Source organism: Carlito syrichta, unplaced genomic scaffold (assembly GCF_000164805.1).
Source record: "Carlito syrichta isolate Samal-C Ts95f unplaced genomic scaffold, Tarsius_syrichta-2.0.1 Scaffold312225, whole genome shotgun sequence".
NCBI classification, from domain to species: Eukaryota; Metazoa; Chordata; class Mammalia; order Primates; family Tarsiidae; genus Carlito; species Carlito syrichta.
The window spans coordinates 28,751-56,564 of NW_007256321.1; positions in this window are offsets into that span (position 1 = coordinate 28,751).

Here is a 27,814-nt window from a genome sequence, read left to right on the forward strand (position 1 = left end):
GGGAGGCCAAGGTGAGAGGACTGCCTGAGCCCATGGGTTCGAGACCAGCCTGGGCAACTTGGTGAGATCTCATCTCTACAATAAATCAAAAAATTATTCGGGCTTGGTGGTGCGTGCCTGTAGTTCCAGCTACTTGAAAGGCTGAGGCGAAGGATCACCTGAGCCCAGCAGGTCAAGGCTGCCGTGGCCATGAGCGTGCCACTGCACTCCAGCTTAAGCAACAGAGTGAGACTCCAACTCAAAAAAAAAAGAAAGAAAGAAACTGAGGGAACAAGAGGGATGGAAATTGAGGGGGCAGGAGATGGAGAGGAGAAAGGGAATAAATATGAGGTATGAATAACATGGGAACAGAGTCATGAGGAGTCCAAAATCCAGGTAAAAGATTATTCTTAGGACGATGGTGGTTCTTACTCTGAGAGGAAGGTAGCAGGTGAGGTAATGAGGTGAAAGTATAAAGTATAGAACTTATTTGGCGATGTTCATGCTGGCTGATGCCAATCAGTCCCATAATATAAGGGCTAGATGGCTAGTGGGGGCCAAAGCCAAGAGACCCTACCACCAGCATGCTGCACGTGGTTTAAGGGCTCTGCTAGACAGGTAATAGAATCTCAAAAAAGGAGCACAGAACTCAAACTGAGGATCAGGCTCCAAATGTGGAGAATGAGAAGGAGTTCATCAGAGGAGGACGGAAGAGGTGACAGCAGATGCATGGATGAGGTCTGGAAATGCATGGCCAGCCAGGAAACTGGCTAGAAGGGAGGTGAGGGATGACTCAGCTGGGAAAGGCCTCAGAGGCCCTGGAGGCCACTTAAGGCCGTGGGAGGATTTTAGGCAGCTGAGTGAAATCATCAGATGGGCACTTTAGAAGAACTGGAGAGAAAGATACAGGAAGGACAGGAAAATCACTTTTTCCATGAGGGATGACTGAGCAGTGGAGAAAGCACAGATCCCAGAGGTACATTTATGGGGTCAAACTGGCAGGAGGGAAAAAGTCAAGTGAGGCATGAAAGCAGGCCTAAGGCAGAGTGAGGAACCCAGAGCACACCGAGCACCACCTAGACTGCTCAAGACCGTCTATGAACTGCACCCTCTTTGCTCGAGTATTTCTGGAACAGGAGACAGTTTGGGTTCCCCCAGGTGGGAGGCAAATTCTACATATGCTTTGAAGTCTCCTCCAATCTCAAATTACTAATTGGATTCTTGCTATTTACTCAGGCTGATCCAACTCAAGCCTAGGTCATGATGTTACCCTTTGAGTCGACATACGACATCTCACTAGAGAAGTGGGATGGGGCTGGAAGGACCTCCCACTATCGATGTGAGACTGCTGAGTGCAAAGAGCACGGAGAATTAATTGAGGTTTATACTGGCCCAAGGAGAAAGTGGGAGTGGGAAGCCACCAGCAGAAAACAAGTCTGTGATAATGAACCCAACAATTGGTTTCTTCAGGCTCTCAGAGTCTTTGCCACTTCTTTGACAAATTTGACTGTTAGTTAGAAGTAATCCAAGCACAGGCTGAAGAGTGGCCTTTCTCAGCAAACACAGTCCATGAACCAGCCTGAGAACAAGCAGGCCCTCAATGTTAACTGTGAATATGAGGGAGCTTTTAAATGAAAGCAGCTCTCCCATACTGTCAGAAGATTTCAGTAAGCCGTACAAATGAGGCAAAAAGCAGGAATTAGCAACTCGGACACTTCTTACCCGGAATTGGCACATGGCTAACCATCGTATCTAGGACAGTCAAGGAGGTCACTCAAAGACAGAGCAACACTTCATGCAGAAAGTCATTTTAAAAACCACTTTTCCAGATTTGCTGTATTGTTTTTTGAAATTGGACTTTTAAGAACTCTCAGGGAAAAGGCTTTATTTAAGACAGACACTTCTAGTTAGTGCTAACGTTAGCCCTTTAGCCCAGTGGTTACAATTAAAGGCAGGAATGGACCAAAATCTCAGTCATTACCTGCCCGTCCTGGTGAAGCATGCTAAATGCAGAGACTGTCTGTACAGTGTGGCACTCACAAGAAGGGGCAGGTGGAAACAGGCCAGACTCTCTCCCTTTTCAGACACTTTTGACCTTCACCTGAATGGCCTGTCTTCAGCAAGGTAACAGGGTTGGCTTCATAAATGGATCTGAGGTCACCAGAAATGGGAAATGGGCTTGCTACTGAAGAGTTCCCAGATAAGCTTCTTAGCCCTACAGAACGTTTTCTGAGACATCTAAGGTTCCAGATGCACTGCACACACACTCCCCTCTACATTCTGTTCAAGCAGCAGCACTGCCCTTCACCCCATAACCGTTTATTTTTGAAAAAAAGAAAAGAACTCTGTGGTGAGTTTTTTATTTTTCTATTTTAGGGTACACAATTTCACATTTTTAAAAAGGAAGTTACCGTGAGTATTTTAGAAAATATTTAGGCATGGTGGAATAAAAAATACTCTATATCTTTTATCCATAAAATGGTTTTAAAGGGAAATGGAGATTCTTGGATTGGGTCACAGACACAGCAGTTGAAGCCATGAGAGGCTATGGCAAGCTGCTCAGGTGACATCGCTGCTGAGCTGAGGCAAACAGCACTGTCACGATGCCGACCTCTGGCAGCTGTCTTGGCTCCCAGAGGTCCGGCCCTGAGCCATCAATCCTCCCAAACAGAAACCACTTGTCACAAGCTGTTTAAATGTCTGCATGGCCAAATTGTACTTCTCAGTCCCTTCTTTTTTTCTTCTCTCTTCCCCTCATCTTCATTTCCTCCATTTTGTTTCCTTTTAATCCTTCCTTCTGATACTGTTTTTTTTTTTTGGTTATCTTGTATTATTTTGTTATTTTTTGAACTCTTGTTCAAAAGCCTACTGCCTCCCTACAATAGTACAGTATTAATCCCTTATCCCAATCACATCTGATCCTTAGAGATATTCCCCATCTAGTCTGACCTCTTCCAGTTTTATCCCTAAACAGCCTTAGTGCATTGTAAAAAAAAAAAAAAGTAGACATAGATGTGGGGTGATGATGTCCCACTGTATATCTAGAAATATGCAGTTATTAAGGGGTGAATTAGTCTCTTAGGACTGGCTTAAAGCAACACAAATGTATTCCCTTACAGTTCTGGAGGCCAGAAATCCAAAATCAGTTTCACTGGGCTGTAGTCAAGGTGTTAGCAGGGTCAGCTCCTTTGGTGGAAGCTCTAGGGGAGACTCTGGGTTCTTGTCATTCTAGCTTCTGAAGATTGTCTGCATTCTCTGGCTCATGATCCCTTCCTCATGTTATTCCAACCTCCTGCTTCCATTGTCACATCTCTTCTTTCTGTAGTCAAATCTTCCTCTGCCTCTCTCTTATAAGAACATTTGTAATTACATTTAGGGCCTACCCAAACAACCCAGGAAAACCTCCCCGTCTTAAGGCCCTTAACAAAACCACTATAAAATCCCTTTGGCATATAAAGTAACATTCTATAGGGCAGGATTCCTACCATATACAGGTTCCAGGAAGTAGGACATGAATATCTTGGGGGCTATTATTCAGCCTACCACAGGGAGCTAAATTACCTCCATTCATTTCTATTTCTTTCAAGAGAGCCAGTGAAGAGGAGTGACATCTTTGAGGGATCTCCTAAAAGATGAATCTCCCCGTATTAAAAGAAAGTGGTAAGTTCAAGTACTTTGTTGATAATATATTATTTGTGATATCTCACAATTTATCTTGAATTATCAGGGTATCATAACACCAAAACCAGAAAACATGTGGTAGGCATAATTCTAAGATGGTCCTCCAGAGTCCCAACCTCAGGTCTACATACCCTATGTAATCCTCTCCCTTTGACTGTTGGTGGGAACTGTGAATATAATGGAGTGTCACTCCCTTGACTGCATGCATAATGTTTAAGTCTGTCAGAGCTGACTGTCTTGCTGACTCTGAAGTGAGTTACCATGCTGTGAGACAGCCCTGTCACCACGACCTGAGGGTGGGTTTCTAGGAGCTGAGAGTCACTACCAGGTAATAGCCAGTAAGAAAATGAGGATCCCATCCTAGAACTACAAGGAAATGAACTCTGACAACAACCTGTATGAGGTTAGAAAAGGACTCCAGATGAGATAGCCTCAGATAGGAATGCAGCCACAGTTGACACCTTAATTTCAGCCTGTAAGACACTGAGCAGAGGGCTCAGCTAACTCATGACAGTCCTGGCTTACAGAAACTGTAAGATAATAAATATGTTTTGTTTAAAGTCACTAAGTTTATGGTAATTTGTTATGCGGTAATAGAAAACTAATAGTGTTGACCAGCATTGAATTTGAACTGGGAGTTAGATGGATAAACTTTGGAAGGATCAATAAGCTATCTGAAACCATATGGAAATTTTAGAGTCTTCATAAACATGTACATTTAACTCAGGAATGAGTCCATAACTTGCACCATATCCTCAACAGGCCCATAACAGATGAAGAAAATTTAATTAGGGTTTGAATGGAGCGGTCAAAAAATAACCTTTTGAGATGTTTCTCTTGAGGTCCCAATTTGGCATGATATCAAAAAGTAGGGAGACTCTACAAAGAAAAAGTGGGGACTAAAAAACTATTCTTTGTTAATATCCTTCCATTACTTACCACACAGGGCAAGGTAGAGAATGGAAATATAGGAGTATATTTCATTGCAAAATATTTCTCTAGAGAGAAATACAGTACAGTCTCCCACCCCCAGTGCAGATCTCACTGCCTTTAACAGTACAAGTACACAACAGGCAGAGCCCACCACATGCTAAAGTTGCCATCCTCAACTGTTACCTTGACCTCTTTCCTAACACTCTATGGTGGCCACTCACCACTCTATGGATAAATGCTTCAAAACCTCTTTCCAAGTTTCCCCGAATGAACTCAAAGTCTTCTTTATTCATCTCAAGAGTAACTGCACAAACTCCTTTCCACTCATTCAGGTGAACAATGACTGACAGAGTGACTTCTTTTTATTACATGATTTCCTAGCAATCAAAAAAGTCAACCTGCCTGGGAATCTAACCAACCAGGCCTGTAATTCAAAGCATATACATTCATCTAATGCCACCACCATGCTATGTACTGATCCCTACTGAGTGACCTAAAAGCTAAAAAAGAAAGACATTCAGAAATAAGCCCTGGATTAGCAAATAAAATTGCTGTTAAATAGGCAAGAGCTAATGAGGCTATAATTATTTTATCCAATTCAGCATTTATTGTCTGAGCACTTGCAAATATGCAGCCCACTGAGCTGGGCTCTATGAAGAATACAAAGATTCCTAAAATATTCTCAAGGTTAGAATATGCTGGTGGCAGAGGCATGAAAACAACTCCGCAAACTCTTTTAAGACGGGAAAAAAGAAGTAGTATAATATAGATACAACACTGTGGGAGAAAAGAGAAAGTATGAAGTCCAACTTGGTGGACCTTGAAGAATGAGTAGGTGAACATCTTGGAGATGTTCCTTCCAAATTAAAGGAGGATACAGTCACAGGTGAAAAGAAAGCTAAATAGGCATGATATGTGCAGAGAGGATGAGGAGCACGAGAAAGAGGAGTAGAGGCTAACAACTGGGCACAATAGGATATGAAGTTGGAAAGGCAGATGGGTCCCAACTGTAAGAGATAGACCAACTTTATCCTATAGACAATAAGATGCCAGCAAAGGACTTTCATTGTGTTGTTGTTGCTGCTGCTAGTGTGTGTGTGTGTGTGTGTGTGTGTGTGTGTGTGTGTGTGTGTGTGTGTATGTAGTCATTAGAGTAATAGAATTCAAATAGTGCTTTAAGAAAACAAATTTGACAACAGTTTGTAAAATGGCTTGTAAAAGCAAAAGATTAAAGAAATGAAAACTGGTTAGGAGTCCATTAGAATAATGCAGGTTCTGATGGCTAACACTCACAAAACACTAAGTGCTATACTTGGATTGTCTAATTCAATCTTCAAGACAACCTTACAAGATAGGTACTATTACTACCCTCATTTTCTACCTGAAAAAATGGAGCCTTGGAGAAGTTAAACAGCTTATCCACAGTCATAAAGTGGATGGAAGGAACAGGTTCCTAAATAAAGTCTGACTTCTATGCCCAAGTTTTTAATATGTTGTTTCTTAGGTGACAAGGTCTGGACTAGGGCAGCGGCAGGTGATAAGGGAAACATTTCAAGGGTAGAATAAATTGAACTTGGTGCCAGGTTAGATCTGGGAATAGGGAAGAGAAAGATTTCTAGCCCAAGTGTCTACAGATGAGGATGTCACAGGCCAAGATGACAGAATAGGACTGAAAACTCCAACACTGGCTGCAGCAAGTGCAGAGCTACTAAATCTGTGAATCTCATGGATGACCCTGACTCATACATTAGCATTTCATTCTATGAGGAATTAACCAGCCATGAGCTAAAGTTTTTCTCATTAACAGATATTCAATGGATGGGGAAGTAGCCTCTTAGTAGACCAAACAAATGAGATGCACTGACACCTCTTTGGAAACCCTGCATCTGCACCACCACCAGAGGCCAACCAGTCCCCATTATTGCCATCAGGTCATTTACCTTCTATCTTACTCTCTTCTGGGTTCTCCTTTCAGCCGATCCATCCATTAGCCACATCTTTATCACCAAGCAGAAAAACACAAAGCCAGATGGTGAAATTCAAACTGATGAAAAATATTCCTTGAATTTCTGATTAAAGGTGTTCAAGGGAAATGTTAAAATTACTGGACAAAATGAAACCTATGACATAAACTAGTCATGCTTTTCCTAAAACCTAAAAACATACAGAATTCAAAATTTATAAAGGTTAGGCCTCAAGAAGCTACTCTTAAGTCCCAAATGACTTATGAAAGTTTGCATTCTCTATGTGTGTTTCCACCAAGTAAGCAAGGATACTTCAGAGCTTCAACACCAATCACCTTCTGCATCAGGACAGAAGTTGCTTGTGCTACATGATTTGCAGTTTGTCAGTCTGAAACATTCTGATGTAAAATGATTCATCTCTTGTGTACTTAAAGAAATCATCGTCACTTCACCTTTTACCATCTTTACTTTCTTAAAAGCCAATAAGACCTGGAATTACAGAATGATTCTTCTTATCATCACTTTTGTACACATCACATGGCTTAGTAGTACAACCCCAGCAAACATGAGTCTGCCACAGACTAACAACAGAAAACAGAAGCCAGTATACAACCAATACCGCCATCTGTTGGTGTCAGGCAGAGTTGACCCACTTTTGCTTGGTATTGTAGTGTCTCTCATTCTCCTTCAATAGCTTTAGAAGGTACAGAAAGCTTTGGTTACATGGTTGCTTTGTATAGTGGCAAAGAAGTCTGGGCTTTTAGTGTACCTACCACCCCTACCTGTACACACTGTATCCAACAGGTGATTTTTCGATCCTCAACCTCTTCCCACCCTTCCCTTTCTGAGTCCCAGTGTCCATTACCATTCTCTATGTCTTTGCATATCCTTAGTTTAACTTCCACTTAAAACTGAGAGCATGCAAAATCTGGCTTTCTGTTCCTGCGCTAGTTCACTTAGGATGATGTTCTCCAATTCCACTGTGGCTTTGTTTCTACCTATCAAAGTTAGTAGTTTTTAAATTCCTAAATACAGAAGCCACTGTCTCTTTTGTTGAGCCTGGTAAAAGTAAAAGCGAACATTTCTTTTATTTTTATCTTATTTTTTTATAGAAAGGGTCTTGCTCTGTCACCCAGGCTGGAGTGCTGGGATTCCAGGTATGAGCCACTGTGCTGGCCAAAGCAACCATTTCTGAAAGTGTCTTAGATGACCATGACAATACACATTTCCATTTATTTTTCTTTTCTTTCTTTCTTTCTTTTTTTTTTTAGTCTGGGTATCACTCTGTGGTGCAGGCTAGAGTGCAGTGGCACAATCATGGCCCACTACAGCCTCAAACTCCTAGACTGAAGCGATCCTCCCACCTCAGCGGGGATCCTGAGTGGCGGGGATTTTAGATAAGTACCACTACACCTGTTATCTTATTTTATTTTGTACAGATAAGTTCTTGCTATGTTTCCCAGGCTGCTATTGTTTCTTTAACTACAAAAGTAGTTATAATTTATTTGCTAAAATGTGTTTTTAAAGAAATATTTGTTTTTGCAGAATCTAATATAGATAGACAAATATTTTCATATCACTCTTGGAGCTGACATTTTAAAGTATTCTTGAAGAAATGCATATGTTCTCACATAAAAACAAAGTTGACTCATTCATAAATATTGAGCTTTTCTTTTTTTCTTTTTTTTTTTTTTTGAGTTGGATTCTCACTGTGTCGCCCAGCCTGGAGTGCAGTGGCCGCTCCTGGTCACCGCAGCCTCGACCTACTGGGCTCCGGCGATCCTTCCGCCTCAGCCTTCCAAGTAGCTGGAACTACAGGCACGCGCTACCACGCCCGGCTAATTTTTTATTTATTGTAGAGATGAGGTCTCGCCAAGTTGCCCAGGCAGGTCTTGAACCTGCGGGCTCAGGCAATATTGAACTTTTCAATGTTATATATTTATAGACAATAGAGAGTATTGGGAAGCCCACTAGATCAAGAGTCAGCAAACAGATTCTCATCCAATCTGCCACTCAGTTCTATGAGCATAAATTCTGACTCTCAATTTCTTCATACATCAAATGGGGTTATAATGCCAATTATCTTTACCTAATGCATCTGTTGAGAAAAGCAAATAAGGTAACATATGTGGAAATGCTTTTAAAACTATGAAGTATGATAAAAATTTAAAACAGTCCCATCCTTTTGCTTAATTCAAAGAAGTTTCTTATACAAACACATACCACCAACTATCATTATCTGATTTATCTGGTGTGTATTTTTTGCAGATATCTGAATCTATTCCATATTTCTCCCAATGTTTGACTCTTCAAAAGGAATATTTTATACAAAAAAAGAGGAAGAGAATTGGACCATGAAATAAAAATAAGTGCTTCAGCTTCATATACCTTCATTCAGCCTCATAGCCTCTTTCATGATCCCACTAACATACACTTAAAATTAACATTAAACATGTAGAATAAGTAACAAATGCCACATTCCATTAAGGGGGAATTTCAGGAAGCTCTTTCCCCTTTGCACTTAAGAAATTTATTGCTAGCACCCTCTTGCAAACAACAAATTCAGGCCCAATAAAATTGGATAACAGTGTTGAATCTTTTTTTCTCATCTCCTTTAGTTTTATTCTAGCAAGCCTCAACTATTATGGTTACTTTAAGAGATAACTAAACACAAGGTTTGGTTTGGTTTGGTTTTTGGTAGAATTGCTTTATTCAATGGGTATAAAGTTTTAGTTATGCCAGAACTTAATCCTCTCCTCCTGATTAAGTTCTAGAGATCTGCTGTGCTATGGTTAACACTACATTGTACACTTTACAAAAACTTGTTAGGAGTATAGAGCTCATGTTAGGGATTCTTACCACAATAATACAGGAAAGAAAATAATAATTGGATTTATACACACCTTTCTCTTCTTCACTACAAGATCAGTGAGAGCTGCAGTTCTCAAAGGGGTATACTACAGTGTGAGAAGTATAATGCTAATGATGTTTATGTTGACATTAATGTTTATACTTTACTTTCTATTGCTATTATTATGAAATGAAATCCAATATTTCATGAAAACTATCATTTTTCTTAGCTTATTTTCTGGTGGGAATTTTTTGCAGTAGCCAGGTAGATGCTCAAAGAATAAGTAGTCTATAGTATCTTTTATTCCCTCAAACTGGTCTTAGAATCAGGAGAAAAAAAGATTACTTCTTCAACTCACAAATAAAGCCTTCTTTTCTGGTTCTAAAGCCTGACTACCTTATTTGTTCAATTTTATTTTAACCTATTTTTCTTAATAAAGCAATTAAAATTCTCTCAAGAAAACCCAATTACTGAGTCTAGCAGCTCTGAAAACACCTAACAACAATCTATGTTGGTCCCCAGGGCTATTTATATTCTATCTTCTTTCATTCTTGGGTTTGTCGTCTCATTAGGCTTGAAGCAATGTTTTTTTATCAAAGTTACTGTTGCCAGAAAACATAAGAACAAGATGAAGAACAAAAACTAAGAGAATACATTTATCCTCTCCTCCATCCCCATCTACACTGGCATGTTCAAGTGAAAATCTCCAAACACACTGTTTTACAGTCGTGCCCACCCAGACTCACCCAAATCTAAACATAGGCTAACACAGCCGATGCACCATCAAATGTAAGCAAGTACTTTTCTAACTGTTGCATTGCCTTCTATCAAATGAGAATCCACCTATGAACTAGGTGCGCCAAGCTCAGGCCTCCTGCTCCCAATTCTATGCTCTTCCCATTAAAGTAGTAGCACTTCCTGATGGGGATGTTCAACACAATACACACTATCCCTCACTATAACACTTCTTTTCCTCAACTTTATGGAGGTATAATTGAAAATTAAAACTGCATATATTTAAGGTGTGCAACATGATATTTTGATATACATGCATATTAAGAAATAATTAACATAACCAAGCTAATTAGCATATTCATCACCTCATGTAATTACCTTTTTGTGTGTATAGTAAGAACATTGAAGATCTCCTCTTTTAGCAAATTTCAAGTATACAATACAGTGCTATTAACTACAGTCACCACGATGTACATCCCTAGAACTTACTCATCCTGCATCATTGAAACTTTTTACGTTTTGACCCATATCTCCCCATCCATTTATCCCACCCCCTAGTCATTGGCAATCATCATTCTATTCTCTGATTTTATGAGTTCAATCTTTTTAGAGTCCACATATAAATGAGATCATACAATATTTGTCTTTTTGTGACTGGCTAATTTCACTTACCATGATGTCCTTCAGGTTCATCCATGTTGTTGCAAATAAGATTTCTTTCTTTCTTTCTTTCTTGCTTTCTTCCTTTCTTCTTTCCTTCCTTCCTTCCTTCCTTCCTTCCTTCCTTCCTTCCTTCCTTCCTTCCTTCCTTCCTTCCTTCCTTCCTTCCTTCCTTCCTTTCTTTCTTTCTTTCTTTCTTTCTTTCTTTCTTTCTTTCTTTCTTTCTTTCTTTCTTTCTTCCTTCTTGAATTAGAGTTTCACTCTGTCACCCAGACTGGAGTGCAATGGCATGCTCCCGGCCACCACAGTCTCGACCTGCTGGGCTCCAGGGATCCTTCTGCCTTAGCTTTCCATGTAGCCAGAACTACAGGCGTGTGCTACCACACATATGTATCTATCTATATAACATTTTCTTTATTCGTCCATTGATGGACACTTAGATGGATGCTATATCTTGGCTGTTGTAAATAATGCTGCATTAATATGGGAATGCAGATATCTCTATGAGATACAGATTTCATTTCCTTTGGCTATATACCCAGAAGTGGGATTGCTGGATCACAAGGTATTTTTATTTTTAATTCTTTAAAGAATCTCTATACTGAATCCCACATGGTAGTACCAATTAATTTGCATTCTTACCAGTATACAAGGGTTCCCTCCTTGAATCATGAAACCACTTTAGCTGTCTTTGGAGACTAAATCTCACTATTGTACCAAAGAAAAGAATGAGACAAAAAGTAAACGACCAGAATGACAGTCATGGAAGGGTGGCTGACTGAAGAGCCATCCTTTGAAGCCAGGTGAGCATAACACTAAAGAGACTCCCATGTGTTTAGGCAGTGAGGACACGTCCTTCCTGGATGTCATAGATGGAGCAAGATGAGAGCAAGCATTGCTAGATGTTTATTGAGTTCTGTACTGATACCACAATGGTACCAAAAGCATCACATCTAGTGGAAGAAAACTAGAGAACAAAAGCGGTCAATTACCATTTCAGAGACTATCTGGTCGGCCCCCTCACTATAAAAATGAAGAAAGTGGAAGTTGAAAAAATTAAGTGATTTACCCAAGTCCATAAACAGGTGAGAGGCAGAGCTAGGATTAAACCCCAGTTTCTCAACTCTCTGTCCAGTGCTGAAACCTTGACCAATTATGGTGTTGCTTCTTGGCAACCCACCAAATTTCACTCAGTGATGATGTTGAAAGAATATGGCCCCAGTAGCCACACATCCTTGACCGGAACAGATCAGTGATCATCAGGTGATTATTAGATACCCGAAGAAAACCTAAGGCAACTTTATCCCAAAGATCTCCTGAAATATGAGGCCAGTTAATCCCACCACACTTTACATCCTTATCCTATATCCCAAATTTTATTCTCTCTTACACCTTCACCCTCACACTGCTCAGGGCTTCTCCTCCCTGACCTTACTCCCCTTTACTCCCTTTTTTCTCTAACCTCTCACTGTACCCTCTGGGACTTGTTCCATGATCAGGACTAACACTTGACAATAAACTGCCTACCTCACAGACTACTCCCTCAGTCTTGGGCCTTAACTGAAACGCAAGGGCCCTGCTGCCCCAATGGATGCCATGCAGTCTCCTATGCACTCCACCTCGGGATTGGGAGCAGGGTCATCAGATCCCTCACTCCCCATTCCCACACCCACCCGGCATGTCACCTTTCCATATTTATATAAAACTCTGGCTCCTTGAAAGCTCCTGTCATCTGGCAACATCTCCTCCTACACCCTCTTTGTTTTTGTAACCTGTCAGCCTCCAGGTAACGCTTTCTCCTTTGCTAAAGATATAAGCATCTGACTCATAGCCTCTGTCCTCTGCAGGCCTTGCCATTATCTAGGATAATTTCAAAGTCCCATGTGGGTGACCAACCAACAATTCCTGTATTTATCAACATCAGTGTACCTGACCTTCTCTTCACTCACCCATACAGTGAACACCCTCAGTCTTCTCAGGACTCAGAACCTCTCTGGCTAGGAAATCTTAAAATCTGACACAATGGCTTAAAGAGGAGCCATTCACTAGCTCTCTATTTTTACACCTTCCACTCACTTCTAAAACCACAGCAATGTATGCTCACCCTCTTCTGAAACAGTTCTCTCCCAAGGTCACTGTGCATTGCCCCTTTGCATCCCATGGACACTGTCTGGTCTTTTCCTGCAGGGTTTAATGCCATTCATCACTCCTGGAAATGCTCTGCTCCCTTGGCTTCTGAGGTACTTCATTACCACAGTTCTCCCCTCACCTCTAGGACCATTCCTTTACTGTCTCCTTCACGGAACTCCTTTTCTGCCACCTGCTATTTAAAATGTCCACTTAACACACTCTCATTAGGTGAAACCATCCACACTCATAGTTTGAGTTACCACCCGTTCTGATGACTTCCACATTTATACCCTCAAGTTATAGATTCTTACATCTAACTGGATATTCCACAGGCACCACAAGTTCAACTTGTACCAAACTTAATACTTTATCTCTCATACACCCCACTTTATCCACACCTGCTTCTCCTCAATCTCTTTCTCTGTATTGATCAGGGTTTCCCTTCCCTGACCTTACTCACCTTTCCTCCCTTTCTTCTCTAACCTCTCACTGTACCTCCGGGACTTGTTCCATGATTAGCACTAACACTTGACAATAACCTGCCTACTTCACAGATTATTCCCTGCAGCCTTGGGCCTTAACTGAAATGCAAGGACCAATTGATGGCACCGCCCCCTAGAAACCCAATCTAGAAAACTGAGCATCATCCTTGACTTCACCTTAACCCAAACTCCACAGCCATATCTGGTCAATCATCAAGTCCTGACAACTGTATCTCCTATACTTCTTGAATTTGCTACTAACTCTTTATCCCTAGTGTCAGGCCCTCGTCTGAGCCCTCATTATATCTTACCTAGAATCACACCAGCCTCCTAAGTGGTCTCCTTGCTTCTAAGTTTGCTTCTATCAAGTCCAGCCTCACACAGCCCACAGAATGATCTTATTAAAATACAAACCTATCTTTTCCACTAGCCTGTTTAAAACCACTCTGTGACTCCCTGAGTCCCAGAAGACAAACTCTAAGCTTCCTAACCAGTCATGTTCAGCCTTGTGGGATCTGGTTTCTACCCACCCCTCTAGACTCATATTTTACCACACTGAACCTTATAATGTATGCTCCCGCCACTCTGAACTGTCTATGATCTCTATATACCATGCTGTGCTCTCACTGGCATGTCTCCAGCACTGCACTTAGCACAGTGAATTATAACTATTTGTTTATAGTATTTCTGTCTTCTCCAATAGACCATGAGCTAGCTCCCTAAGGGAAGCAACTGTATCTTGTTCATCTTTATATCTCCATCAGCTAACAAAGTGGTTGGCATATAGTTAGCTCTTAGCTAATGTTGATGAATGAATGGACACATTTAGAAATTTCTTATTAAAGGGCATGACTTTATAGCCTGTTATGTTATTAAAGGCCCTAACAGGATAGAGTTCTCAGGCAATCAATCAGTCAAGTGGTCTAGTGAGGATTTGGCAGTTTGTGAGAAATTGTTTTATTCCCATATACCTTATTACATTTGAAATGCAAAACTGATTAGGATTTTTCACAGCAATCCTGTTATGGTTTTAATAATCACCGTACTCACCACACTCATTTTTTTTTTTTTTTTTTTTTGAGTTGGACTCTCACTCTGTCGCCCAGACTGGAGTACAGTGGCCGCTCCCGGCCACCGCAGCCTCGACCTGCCGGCCTCCGGCGATCCTTCCGCCTCAGCCTTCCAAGTAGCCGGAATTACAGGCATGTGCTACCACACCCAGCTGATTTTTTGATTTATTGTAAAGATGAGGTCTCACAGCCCAGGTGGGTCTCGAACCCGTGGGCTTAGGCAATCCACTCACCTCAGACTCCCAAAGGCGCAGGATTACAGGCTGAGCCACCGAACTCGGCTCACCACACTCTTAAAGGCAGTACTGGGTACAGTTGGTTCTTGATAACATATCTGTGTGCTACTGTTTGCTAATAAAATTTGCATTTTTTACTATTACTAATGTGTTATGTTTTATCCCCAGTTCAGACAAATGAATGGATGGTTCGAAAGTGCTCGTTAAGGCATAAACATAGTAATGAGAATAGCATCAAAAATATTAGATCTCACAATAATGTTTTAAATATAAACAGCGAATCTCAGTCTGCATAGAGAATGTGAATATACAACTGGGATGATTTCACACAAGTGAAGGAGGTCCAGACAAATGCCAAATAATGTACTGGACAATTATTCCATTTGCTAGTATGTGTCTGCCACAAACCCTTATCAAAGAGCAGCTTGAATCAGTCAAAGAGTTCACAACATTTTCAAATTACATTTCAAAAGTTGCACAGCAACTTCCCTATTAAACTTCTTGAGTTTTTCCAAAACAAGTACAAAATAATGTCTTCCACTACAAAATTGACTCATTTTCCACATAAGGGCAGAAAAGAGACCAAAACTACTGAAACATTACTTTACTCAAAGTTTCATTCCTCAGAAAAAAACAGATAGAGATTACTCTATTTCTAAGAAACTAATAAAGCCAGCCACAAAGTTAATGATAAATAATATGCTCAGAGGACAGACTATCCAAATGTTGTCAAAATTATTAATAGCTCTACTGAACATCACATACCAGTGACATGCAACATGAAAGAAGAATTGCAATCATATATGTACACTGTCATGTATTTTGCTTTACAGTTAGGTGTAATCAATGATATGCAGTGTATGCATATCAATTCACATATTTGAGGGAGAAGCATTTAAATACTCTTGGTTCTATCACCAGAAACCCAATCTGCAGAAGAGATTTTCAATGTATTTAATATTTATTTTGTATTTTATAAATTGGAAAAGATATATTAGGATCAGTATTGATGGAATAACTAGCTATGTCTACAGTGAAGAAGAAAAGTGCTGCACAAATAAAAGCTTTACCTTTATGCCAAAATATCCACTTCTTTATTCACCAAAACAGATGATACACACAATATGACTCCTAATCTTAATGCAATGTTGCAGAAAATAGTTTAAAAATGAACATTACCAAATCGCAGCTACTGAGTATGCTTTCTCAGCATGCTCTGCAAAGAAATGGGCAGAGAGCATTAGACTGATTGCTCTCTCCAAAGTACTATGACTGTCAAGGGCACGCATGCAAACTTTTGAAATGAGGAGTGAGACTAGAGCATTCCTGTTCCATACAGGTAATATCAGGAAGGAGAAGTTCCACGATGTGAGGTACTGTCTGGGCATAGACTGTGTCCCCCATACCTGGCTTCTTTCTGCTCCCTTCCTCATGGATCGGCCTCTGACCAAGGCTGGTCTCTGAAGGGTATCATATTCCCAGTTATGAGTCATGAGATGCAGATGACCAAGCAAAACTGAAAACGATGTAGTCATCACTCTCAATCAATGTAATTGTACACACTGGTTAGGAATTTGAATGATTAACTTGATTGCTTTGATTATAAAACTGCTTGCTATACTAGTACCCTGAGGTGCAGATTCTTTACAGACGTGCCACCATCAGTACCTCCCGCAAGTTTTAATAAACCAGTGTCTTTCCCTGCTGGACCTCCAGGTGACATCTTTGGAATAAGAAAACATTACACACAAGCTCTCTCAGATTTGGTGTTACAGTGTTACACATGGTTTCAAGTTGGCAGATGTCGACAATGTAGTTAGTATCTTAATATTCCTGATTCTCTCATCCAGGATCAAAACATGTTTATATGGACTAGTAACAATTATTATAGAGATTATTAGAGAAGACTGAACAGCAATTTTGAGGGAGATGGCTTGTAGACCTAGAATCTGATGAAGCCCTGACTCTGATCTTCAGGTGAATATCTTGCCATCATTTCTAGACACAGGTTCAATCTGAATTATCCAAACTTCTCAAATGATGGAGTCATCACACATTTTCTGTCATTCCTAACAGACTTTAATATAAAGAAGTATTTTCTATTTTGGTAAAATAATGAGGAATTTTTTAAAAAGTAGATATAGAACCCATCTTACAGCTAAATATTAGATATATTACTTAGAAATTACAAATAATATCTCTTTAACTGGTATAAGAAACATTTAATTTTTTTGTATTTTCGAGGTATAGGAGCATATTACCAGCAAAAAGAGACAATTTAACTTCCTCTTTTCCTATTTGGATACCCTTGATTTCCTTCTCTCATCTAATTGCTCTAGCTAGAACTACCAACACAATGTAAAACAAGAGGGGTAAGAGTGGGCAACCTTGTCTTGTTCCAGTTTTCAGGGGGAATGTTTCCAGTTTCAGTTCATTTAGCAATGTGCTGGCTGTGGGTTTATCATAGATGGTGCTTAGTATTTTGAGGTATATTCCTTCTATGCCTGGGTGTACAAGGGTTTTTATCAAGAAGGATGCTGGATTTATCAAAAGATTTTTCTGCATTTAATAATATAATCATGTGGTTCTTGTTTTTACATCTGTTGATGTATTTAATTACATTTACAGTCCTGCAGATGTTGAACCAGTCCTACATCCTGGGGTTGAAGCCTACTTGGTCATAGTGGATGGTTTTTGAGAGGTGTTGCTGGATCCAATTTGCTAGAATCTTGTTGAGGATTTTTGCATCTATGTTCATAAGGGATATTGGGCTGTAGTTCTCTTTTTGTTGGATCTTTACCCGGTTTGGGTATCAGTGTGATATTAGCTTTAAAAAGATTTGGGGAGAATTCCATCTTTCTCAATTGCCTGGCATACTTTCAATAGGATTGGTATCAGCTCCTCCTTGCATGTTTTGTAGAATTATGCTGGAAAGTTGTCCACTCCAGGGCTTTGTTTGTTTGTTTGTTTTGGGTAGTATTCTTATGACAGAGTCAATTTCCTGGGTTGTTAGTGCCTCAATGTTTTCTGGATTCAACCTTAGAGGTTGTATGATGTCAGAAAGTCCTCCACTTCATTTAGTTCCATTCAAAATAGCCACCAAAAAAAAAAAAAAAATGAAATACCTCGGCATCTTCCTTAACCAGAGAAGTGAAACACCTTTACAATGAGAACTACAAAACACTGCTCAAAGAAATCCGAGAAGACACAAGCAATAGGAAAAATATTCCATGCTCATGGATAGGAAGAATCAACATTGTTAAGATGTCCATCCTACCAAAGGCAACCTATAGATTCAATGCAATACCCATTAAAAATTACCAATATCATTCTTCTCAGGCCTGGAAATGACAATACAGAAATTCATAGGAAACATAAATGACCACAAATAGCCAAAACAATCCTTGGCAAAAGAAACAGAGCAGGAGGTATCACACTTCCAGACTTCAAACTTTACTATAAGGCTACAATAATTAAAACAGCCTGGTATTAGTACAAGAACAGGCAAACGGACCAATGAAACAGGATAGAAATTCCAGAAGCAAAGCCTCAATTTCTCAACCAACTTATCTTTGACAAAGCCTCCAACAACAACCACTGGGGAGAGGAGAAACTATTCTGTAAATGGTGCTGGGACAACTGGCTGATCACATGCAGAAGATTGAAACAGGATCCCTGCCTATCACCATACACAAAAATCAACTCTAAATGGATTAAAGACTTAAACATAAAACCTTAAACTATAAGAATCTTAGAAACTACAGGAGACATCTTTACGGAAACTGGAACTGGCAATCAATTCCTGATCAAAACCCCAAGTGCCCATACCATAAGAGATAAGATAGACAAGTGGGACTTCATCAAACTGAAAAGCTTCTGCAAAGCTAAAGAAATAATCAAGAGAGTAGGGAGACAGCCCACAGAATAGGGGAAAAAAATTGCCAACTGTATATCTGACAAAGGCCTAACATCTAGGATCTACAAGGAACTCAAATGTGCAGAAAGGAAAAAAACAGCCCCATTAAAAAGTGAGCAAAAGACATGAATAGACACTTCTCAAAACAAGAGATACGAGCAGCCAACAAAGACACATGAAAAAGTGCTTGGCCTCACTAATCATCAGAGAAATGCAAATCAAAACCACACTGAGATACCACCTAACCCCAGTAAGAATGGCCATCATTAATAAAACAAACAACAACAGATGCTGGTGAGGATGCAGAGAAAAAGGTACTAGTCTACACCGCTGGTAGGAATGCTAACTAGTGCAACTTCTTTGTAAAACAGTGTGGCAATTTCTGAAAGAAATAGACATTGACCTTCCATATAACCCAGCAATCCCCCTATTAGAAATATACCCAGAGAAACTCAAATTATTCTAGAAAAAAGACATCTGCACATGCATATTTATTGCAGCACTATTCACAATAGCAAAAACATGAAACAACCATGCTGCCCATTGAAACCAGACTGAATAAAAAAATATGTGGCACATGTACACAATGGAGTATTATGCAGTCATAAAGAAGGACAAATATATGCACCTTGCAGCAACTTGGATGGACTTTGAGTCTATCATACTCAGTGATCTATCACAGATACAAAGAACAGAGTACCATATGTTCTCACTCATAAGTGAACCTTGAACAATTATCATAATACTATAAGAAAGGGATTGGCAGTAGTGGGAAACTGCCAGAGGAGGGTGGGTGGGATTGGCAGTTGAGGGAAACTGCCAGGGGAGGGGGACACACCTCATCGACAAGGGTACCTGCATAATGAAAATTCATATACCTAACCCTGAATTGTACCCCACATCTTTAAAATTAAAAGAAACATTTAATTTTTCAAGCATGCTTAAAAAATACATTATTGAGGTATGACCAGCATGTAAAAAAGTTGTACATATTTAATGTGTACAATTCAAGCAGTTTTGGGTATATATCCATGAAACCATCACCACCATCAAAGAAAGACATAAATATGTAAATCATCTCCCAAAGTTTCCTCCCACCCACTTTATCAAACATGCTTTTCATTATAAAATGTTTTTACTTTTACAATTTTTACCTCAAATCATGGTCTACTCATGCATAAAACATCCTCTAAGTGGTCTGCAACTACTAAAAGTTTGAGAAACATCATGACAGCATATAAACAGTGTCTACAATATTCTATGCGATTCTTGGACATTTTTCCTCTTCAAAGGCCTAAAGGTCCTGAAACATCCACCATGTAATTAATTTCCTTTCTTGTCATAAGCAAATGGAATTAGCAATCTCACATAAGTAACAGTAAGTTCCAGAAGATATATTACATACATAGCAACAACAAAAAAAAAGAGAATATGTAAAGGTTGCAAAATGTCTATGATAAGTATGAATCTATTAGAGAAAGCCTGCTCAATGAATCTGCCTCAAATAAGGTAACAGATCCTGAACCAACATCTCTGCCCCAGAGGAGGAAAAAAAAGAGGTCCAAACACCTTCTCTTGGAAGCAGTCACCAGGTCATGCCCACAGAGCTTCCTTATGGGTTATAGGCAAATCCCTATGGGCCTGTCCCTTTAAAACAAGGGAGTCACACTAACTTCTTAGTTCCTGACTCCTCTGACTTGACATAACCCTCCCTTCAGCAAAGGGCTGCAACAGTGCAGATAACACCTGATTGCTGTGAGGCACTGCCTTAGGTAGAACATTTGCCAAGTTTGGGTATCTTGGTGTCCTGTAACTTCCAACAAAGTAAGCCTAGCAGACATGAGACGCTCTATCTAAAATTTCCAACTTGCCGGGCTCGGTGGCTCAGCCTGTAATCCCGTGTCTTTGGGAGGCTGAGGTGAGTGGATTGCCTGAGCCCGCGGGTTCGAGACCTGCCTGGGCAGCGAGACCTCATCTCTACAATAAACCAAAAATTAGCCGGGTGTGGTAGCGCGCGCCTGTAATTCCAGCTACTTGGAAGGCTGAAGCGGAAGGATCGCCGGAGCCCAGCAGGTCGAGGCTGCGGTGGCTGGGAGCAGCCACTGCACTCCAGTCTGGGCGACAGAGTGAGACTCCGACTCAAAATAAATAAATAAATAAAATAAAATAAAATAAAATTTCCAACTCTATATATTAAGCTAAACTGTCCATTGGAATAGTCTATAATTGCATATACTTTGTATAAGGACCATCTAACTAGCAGTTTCCTGAGTTTATATTTGACTTTATGTATCAGAATCCAATGACAATGACTTAAACTAATAAAGGCTGTTTTGCTCATGTAACCCGAAATCCACAAGAGAACTGGGGCAAATGCTCAAGAAAGTCATCATGGCAAGGACTCGAACCGCTAATTTCCTATTCCACCATTCTTAGCATGTGACTTGGGTCCTTATAGTTGCAAGATGGTTATTCCATCCATAGGCATCACATCCATAAGTCAGCCAAAAAGAGGGAGGCACCAAGAGCAAGGGCAAAGTGTTTCCTTTTTACCAGGAAAAATGGCCCCAAATGGCTTCCAGAGCTCCACGAGGTGAACTTCCACTTACAGTGCACTGGTCCGACCTGTGTGACACAGCCACCCCTTTCTGCAAAGGAGTTTGAAAGGTATTTTTATCTGGACACGTTGTTGCCCTAAAAATAATTAGGGTTCTTTAGGTAAGAAATAATAAAAGCATGGATACTGAGTAGGCAACGAGCAGTGGCTGCCACAAGACCAAGGACATTTTAAATTTTTGCTCAAGTTCCACAAGTCAAAAGACATTGACTCAAACCTCAAACTGTATACTAACTGCAGATTTTTCCCCCTTCAAAAAATAGCGCTAAGTTCCTGATCCTTTACCATTAAACTTACTCTTCACAATTGATTTATGTTATCCCTGTTCCCCCAAAGGGTTTGACTATACACTCTAGAAAACATTATCTTAGCAGCAATCACAAAGTTCACTCGAAAAGACAAAGATTCACTAGCTCATCAGCATCCTATGAAGGCATCAAACAAACCCTGTAGTATTTTTCTGTTCTACAGAATGTTTTTCCTGTTAATTCCACAGTAAGAAATACGTCTGTGCTCTTTTAAAAAACGAGGATGGTCTCCAAAGCAAATCAGGTAAAGAGGAGGGTAAGAAGGAAAAATGGGAATACAAAATAGAGACAAGCCTGTCCCCACCTCCTTGCTCCAGCCCATTTACTGAATGCCTGTAGGTCTCTAAAGTAAAGTAGAGACAAGCCTTCCAATTAATTAACTGTGGCACAATTATCACAGGACTTGATACTTACAACACACCTGCCCTCACAGGCACTGAGGGCAATTCCCTGGCCTAGATTATTTCAGCCATGCACTGTTCCTCTCTAAAAAGTGAAGTAGAACAAGACACCAATACAGAACAAGACACATAGAGGCAGACACAATTTCTCCAAGTCTCATACTGAATAGACAATTCAATGCAACTTCCCTGCCTTCATGGGGGAACACTAAACAATATGTGTCTTTAGAAATGGGAATATTGGAATTTGTCTGCTAATAATAGTGAGGCTCAGCAGAAAATTTTACAGGGACAATCCCTTCCTGTTGGGTGGCCACCTAATGAAGGAAAGAACACTCGCCTAGAAGCAGCAAGACCTGGGGACCTGTTACAGCTCTGACGTACCTGCACAAGTCACTTCATCCCTCACCCCCATCTTGATTTTCACAGCTATAAAATTCCAGCATTGGACCAAATTAAAGATAATCGTGTTTTTTTCCCTCAACAGTGGGCCAAATGGCCAGAAACATTCAAGCATAGAAGCTGATTGATTTTAAAGAGTTGAGAGAATCCACACTTGGCACACAAATACTGGAGTGACATAGCAAGATTCAAGAATACAAAAAGTGTTTACTCATATTGATCTCCTTTGTCAATTATTATATAAATTCCCAGGTTTCATAATATGATGGTATTAGAATTAAACTTTAGCAGCTGAAAATGAAATACCTGTAAATAATTATGTTCACTTTCAACTGTAACGACTAATTGACTCAGGCCTGCTAAGAGTAAGGTGTCACATAATGGTGCCACTAGGGATGAGACTTTGTTCTTACTGACCTACAGGATTGTGAAGTTATGCTAATTTATTTAGCTATTTGTTAATTTATTTTTTTTATTTTAAAGATGTGAGGTACAATTCAGGATTATGTATACAAGTGGTCATTGTACAGGAAAAGTTTGGGTCTCCCTTTGGTTCCCACTTTGCCTGGTTTGAGATCAGGTACTTATTGATGTTGTGTCCTCCCCACCCCCACCCCGGCAGTATCTTGCTACTGCCAATTTCTTTCTTGTCGTATTATGGTAAATGTTCAGGGTCTGCTTATGAGTGAGAGCATGTGGTACTCAGTTCTTTGTTTCTGTGATAGTATTATAGACTCTAAATCCATCCAGTTGCTGCAAAGTCCATGTTTGCCCTTTATGGCTGCCTAATTTAAATGGAAAAATTAGGCTGTAAGCCTTTTCCAGACTTAATTCCAGCAGCAAGCATGCTGCATTTGTTCCAATGGGACACAGTTTGAAATCCCAGAGGAGCTCTGAGGTTATTTCAGTGATTTGCAAACGTTAGTGTGCCTATGAATTACCTAAGAAATTTACTTAAAATGCAAATTCCTAAGCCCCATTCCAAGAGCTCTTGTTCAGTAGGTTTGGAGTACATCCCAGGAATGGAAATTTTTAACAAGCACAGGAAGGTGATTCTGATGCAGGTAATCCAAGACCTATACCTGGAGACACACTGGCCATTCCAAAGCAGCTGGGTCCTAATACTAAAAGAGGGCCTGGGTTTTCTTCATTTGGCTAAAATCAGCACAGTCAAGAATTAAATTCCAAACCATCATGATAAATATGTATGTCCTTGCTACTAAGGAAGATTGAGATGGCCTGGGCATGAATGGAGCAATGCATAATCCAGGCAAACACAAAGAGGTGAATGGTCCACCACTTATCTTGCTGGAAGGGTGACACTATGTAAGGCAGCAGCAATAGCAGCAGCAGATACTATGTGCAAATGAATCATTCATTTGACAGGCAAAAAAACAGCAGGAGCAGAGGCTCTGAAGAGCCATACAACCCTAACTGGGGCTTTTACAGCATCCAACAGTTAATTGGATCCTTTTTGCTTTTACTTATATAAAACTTTTGAGTTATCTAAGGACCTACCATCCCAGGGGAAAATGTCACTCCCTCAAATCACAATACCTATTAGTAAGGCTGGCACAGTGATTTTTAACAGGAAAGGTTTAATATCCTTCACTGAGCATCCAAAATCCTCTTTCAGAGGAGTATGTTGCAAGAACATGCAACCCCAAAATACGCCACTATGGCTTAAGGATTTTATGTTGAAGGCAGTTGAGAAGAAGCAGATACAAGAAAAGCTCTCTGGCCTCCCTCTATTTACCTAAAAGCAGAACATAAAATTACAAAGGTGTCCCTCTCACACCCCTCCACCCCTCTCCACCTAGAAGGACAAAGGCTGATTACAGGAGATGACTTTAGACCCTTATCAACCTGGAGACAGCCCAGAGGAATGTAAACAACAAACTACTAATTTTGCCTTTATCCACCATGAGTTTCCCATATATTTGCCTTCCCATGATTCACCCCTCCTCCGAAGACTCAAGATCCTTTTCCTCTCTCGTCACTTCTCTAAAAATTTACTGTTTCTTGTTTTAAAATATCGTACTAAACCATCTCTTCAAGATTTACTAATTTCTCTGAGTATCTCCCAAGTACATATGAGACATATTTGTTAATAAAGTTGTGTGTTTTTCTCTTGTTTGTCTTTCTTTACAGGGGTCCCAGCTGAGATCTCAGAAGGGTAAACAGAAAGTTATTTTTCCTCTCCTACAATGTATAAGTGATACTTCTTTCTAGAGCTCTGCCATCAGTGTGGTCTTGCCAACCTCTTTCCTACCCTTCTTGGGACATGGATTTTATGATTCTTATACATGATTTCAGTTTCCAGAAGCACATCCACTATGTAAGTTTCCAGCTGTCACAGCTTTTAATGAGAGAGGTAATGGTTTGCAACCAACAGTCACCTCTCCTGTAACTGGGGAACTGGAACTCCAAGCAAGACCCTTATCTTCTCTGCTCTTCAACTTCCAGCCCTAAAGGCACACTGACAATGCTCTTGGCATTGCAAGGTTTAGGTCCCTGTGACCCGAGATGGAGTCAACTCACAGAGCAAGTCTACCTCCTCCTCCATAATCTCTGCTTTACATTCAGGAAAACAAAAATGAGCCCATGCTATTTTCTTCACTTAATAAATTACAGTCCACCTCAGCCTCCCAAAGTGCTAGGATTATAGGCATGAGCAAAAATAAATAAATAAATAACAAAGTTATGGGACCTTAGCTCTAATTGTCCCCAAAAATAGAGTGCTAGGGTTCCAAGAAGCTGAAATTGAAAGTTTCTGAATATCTTTCACTGAAACTTAAGCTCCTTGGGACAAGGACTTTGTTTGGTTCCCTACTATATCCTCAGGACCTAGAGCAATGCTTGGTATCGAACAGGTTCTTGATAAACATTTGTAAAATAAATGGACAACACTGAGAAGAGCTATTCTCAGCATCTCCATAGTCTCTTCAAGGGCCTGTCCTAAAGCAATCCTCCTTCTAGGAAACTAGCCTCTTGGAGAGGTGTGCTGAAGCCTGCTATCACATCTCTGCCCAACTACATTCCAGTGAGGTCACATTGGGAGCTTTGAAACTGACCAGGATGAAAATCACAAACACTACAACTCCAGACTTTTTTCTCAGAAGGAAGTTATTGTTAAATATTCACCGGCCGGGCTTGGTGGCTCAGCCTGTAATTCCGCACCTTTGGGAGGCTGAGGTGAGTGGATTGCCTGAGCCCGCGGGTTCGAGACCCGCCTGGGCAGCGAGATCTCATCTCTACAATAAATCAAAAAATCAGCTGGGCGTGGTAGCGCATGCCTGTAATTCCGGCTACTTGGAAGGCTGAGGCGGAAGGATCACCGGAGCCCAGCAGGTCAAGGCTGCGGTGGCCGGGAGCGGCCACTGCACTCCAGTCTGGGCGACAGAGTGAGACTCCAACTCAAAAATATATATATACGTATTCACCAGCATGCCATTACCCTTAAGGCTCATCAATGTCTCTTTTCTGTGAGCATACAGGTAATAAAGAATTAAGTTCAGCTTTTAGGAGCTCCAATCTAGAAAATAAAGTGATATTTATCAACTTATTTTGCAAAAATATCAATTCACACCAATTTTCTGATTCAGGTTTTTTGCAGGTCACTACAGAGGAGACTGCACTGAAAACTGAAGGGAAGCCTCTGTGAGGATATTTCCCATTTGCCTAAATTTACAGTTAATGAAAGTTAACCAAGCGAAGACAAAAATCTAACAGGGGTAAACAGAAGACTAAGGAAATGAGCCTTAGACACAGTCCACAGAGAACCTGTGGAGAGGCTCAGAGTGGCCCTTTTAAATTGAGTAGTGTTGAATCATATACTTGGTTTTTAACTACATGTTATACTTTCTATTTTATTTTCAAACAGGTTTGTAGCATTTACTATGTGCTAGGCGTTCATCCATTTGCTTAGCAAATATTAACTCATTCTAGCTGCAAACACTACATACACACAAGTGTTCAGTATCACCCAGACAAAGAAAAGTCTACTGATTTCTACTCTTTTTCTCATGAAAAACAAGAAAAATAAATCTTCTCACCATCCAGTTAATGGGTTTGGACTTGGTAACAGTTAAAAACCTGAACTGGAACCAAGGTCCACCAGACCACAGATGAGCACAGCTTGACTAGACCTCCACAGAATCACAGACTAAATCTGTCACTCAGTATATGTCCCTTCAAATTTACAATCGATTGTGCAGTTTAGTGGAATAAGACAGAACCCAAGTGGGAGGAAGCAGTCAGTGTTGCCTTGAGCCTCCTTTGTGAAAAGGTGGAAGACTAAATTAGAAAAGCCTCTTAAATCTTTTCCAGCAATGTAACAATGATGATAATAAAGGTAAAACAAAATACAAAGCTGGTTTCATTATGCTTTTAGTTATTATATCACTGATAAGAAATTATCTTCTAGACACTGAACTCTGTCCTGACAATAAATAACAAAAACTTCCTACAGAGTAACATATGCCAGGAGCATCTATCTGCTCATGCTATTTTAGAGCCAAAACAGGTCACATTTGAATGAGGCTAAAATACAATAGTGATACTCCAGGTAGAAATTTTTTTTTTAATGGTCTACTTGAATAATTTAATCTATCAAAATGGACCAACTCACAAGATTCAAAAGCACATGAAACCATTATTTAATTTTCTTTTCAATCTATAACCTACATCCTTCTATTTTATCAGAAAATTAATCAAAATATTTATTGAGCATATATTATGTACTAGCACCGTGCTAGGTGCTATAGAAGAAAAAAAAGTACAAAGCACCCTGCTCTCAGGAATAAGATTTACTTAGATGAAGAAAGAAGGCCTTCCATGCAAGAGTGACAGCACAAGGAAACAAAAATAAGATTCAAGCTTAGGGAGAGCAAGTTCTTACAATAAGAAATCATCTTGGCTATGTAGGGTAGAGTCAAGCAGAAAAACTTAAACCAAAGATAGTAGACAATGAGAAGCCAGTGATTAAGTAATAGGTCTAGATAAATTGAGGTTAAAGAAGACAGCAGTAGATATGGAGGAAGGAGAGAGAACCATTAGTTTCTATTTAAGCTTAGTGAGTTTGTAGGGGGTTGAACTGTGTCCCCCAAAAAGAGATGCTCAAGTAATATTCTCTCCCCTATTTCACTCCTCCTCTGGCCAGTTATTTAGAAACAGGGTTTTTATAAATGTAATCAAGTTAAAATGAGGCCACATTGGGTTAGAGTGAGCCCTTTGTTATAAGAAGAGGAGAGGATGCACAAAGACAGAAGAGATGCATGGAAGAAGGCCACGTGATCACAGAGGCAGAGACTGGAATGATGCAGCTGCAAGCCAAGGAACACAGGCAACCACCCAAGGCTAGGACACAGGCATGGAACGGATTCTCCCTCAGTGCCTTCAGAAGGAACCAACCCTGCCTATACCTTCATTTCAGACTTCTGGCCTCCTG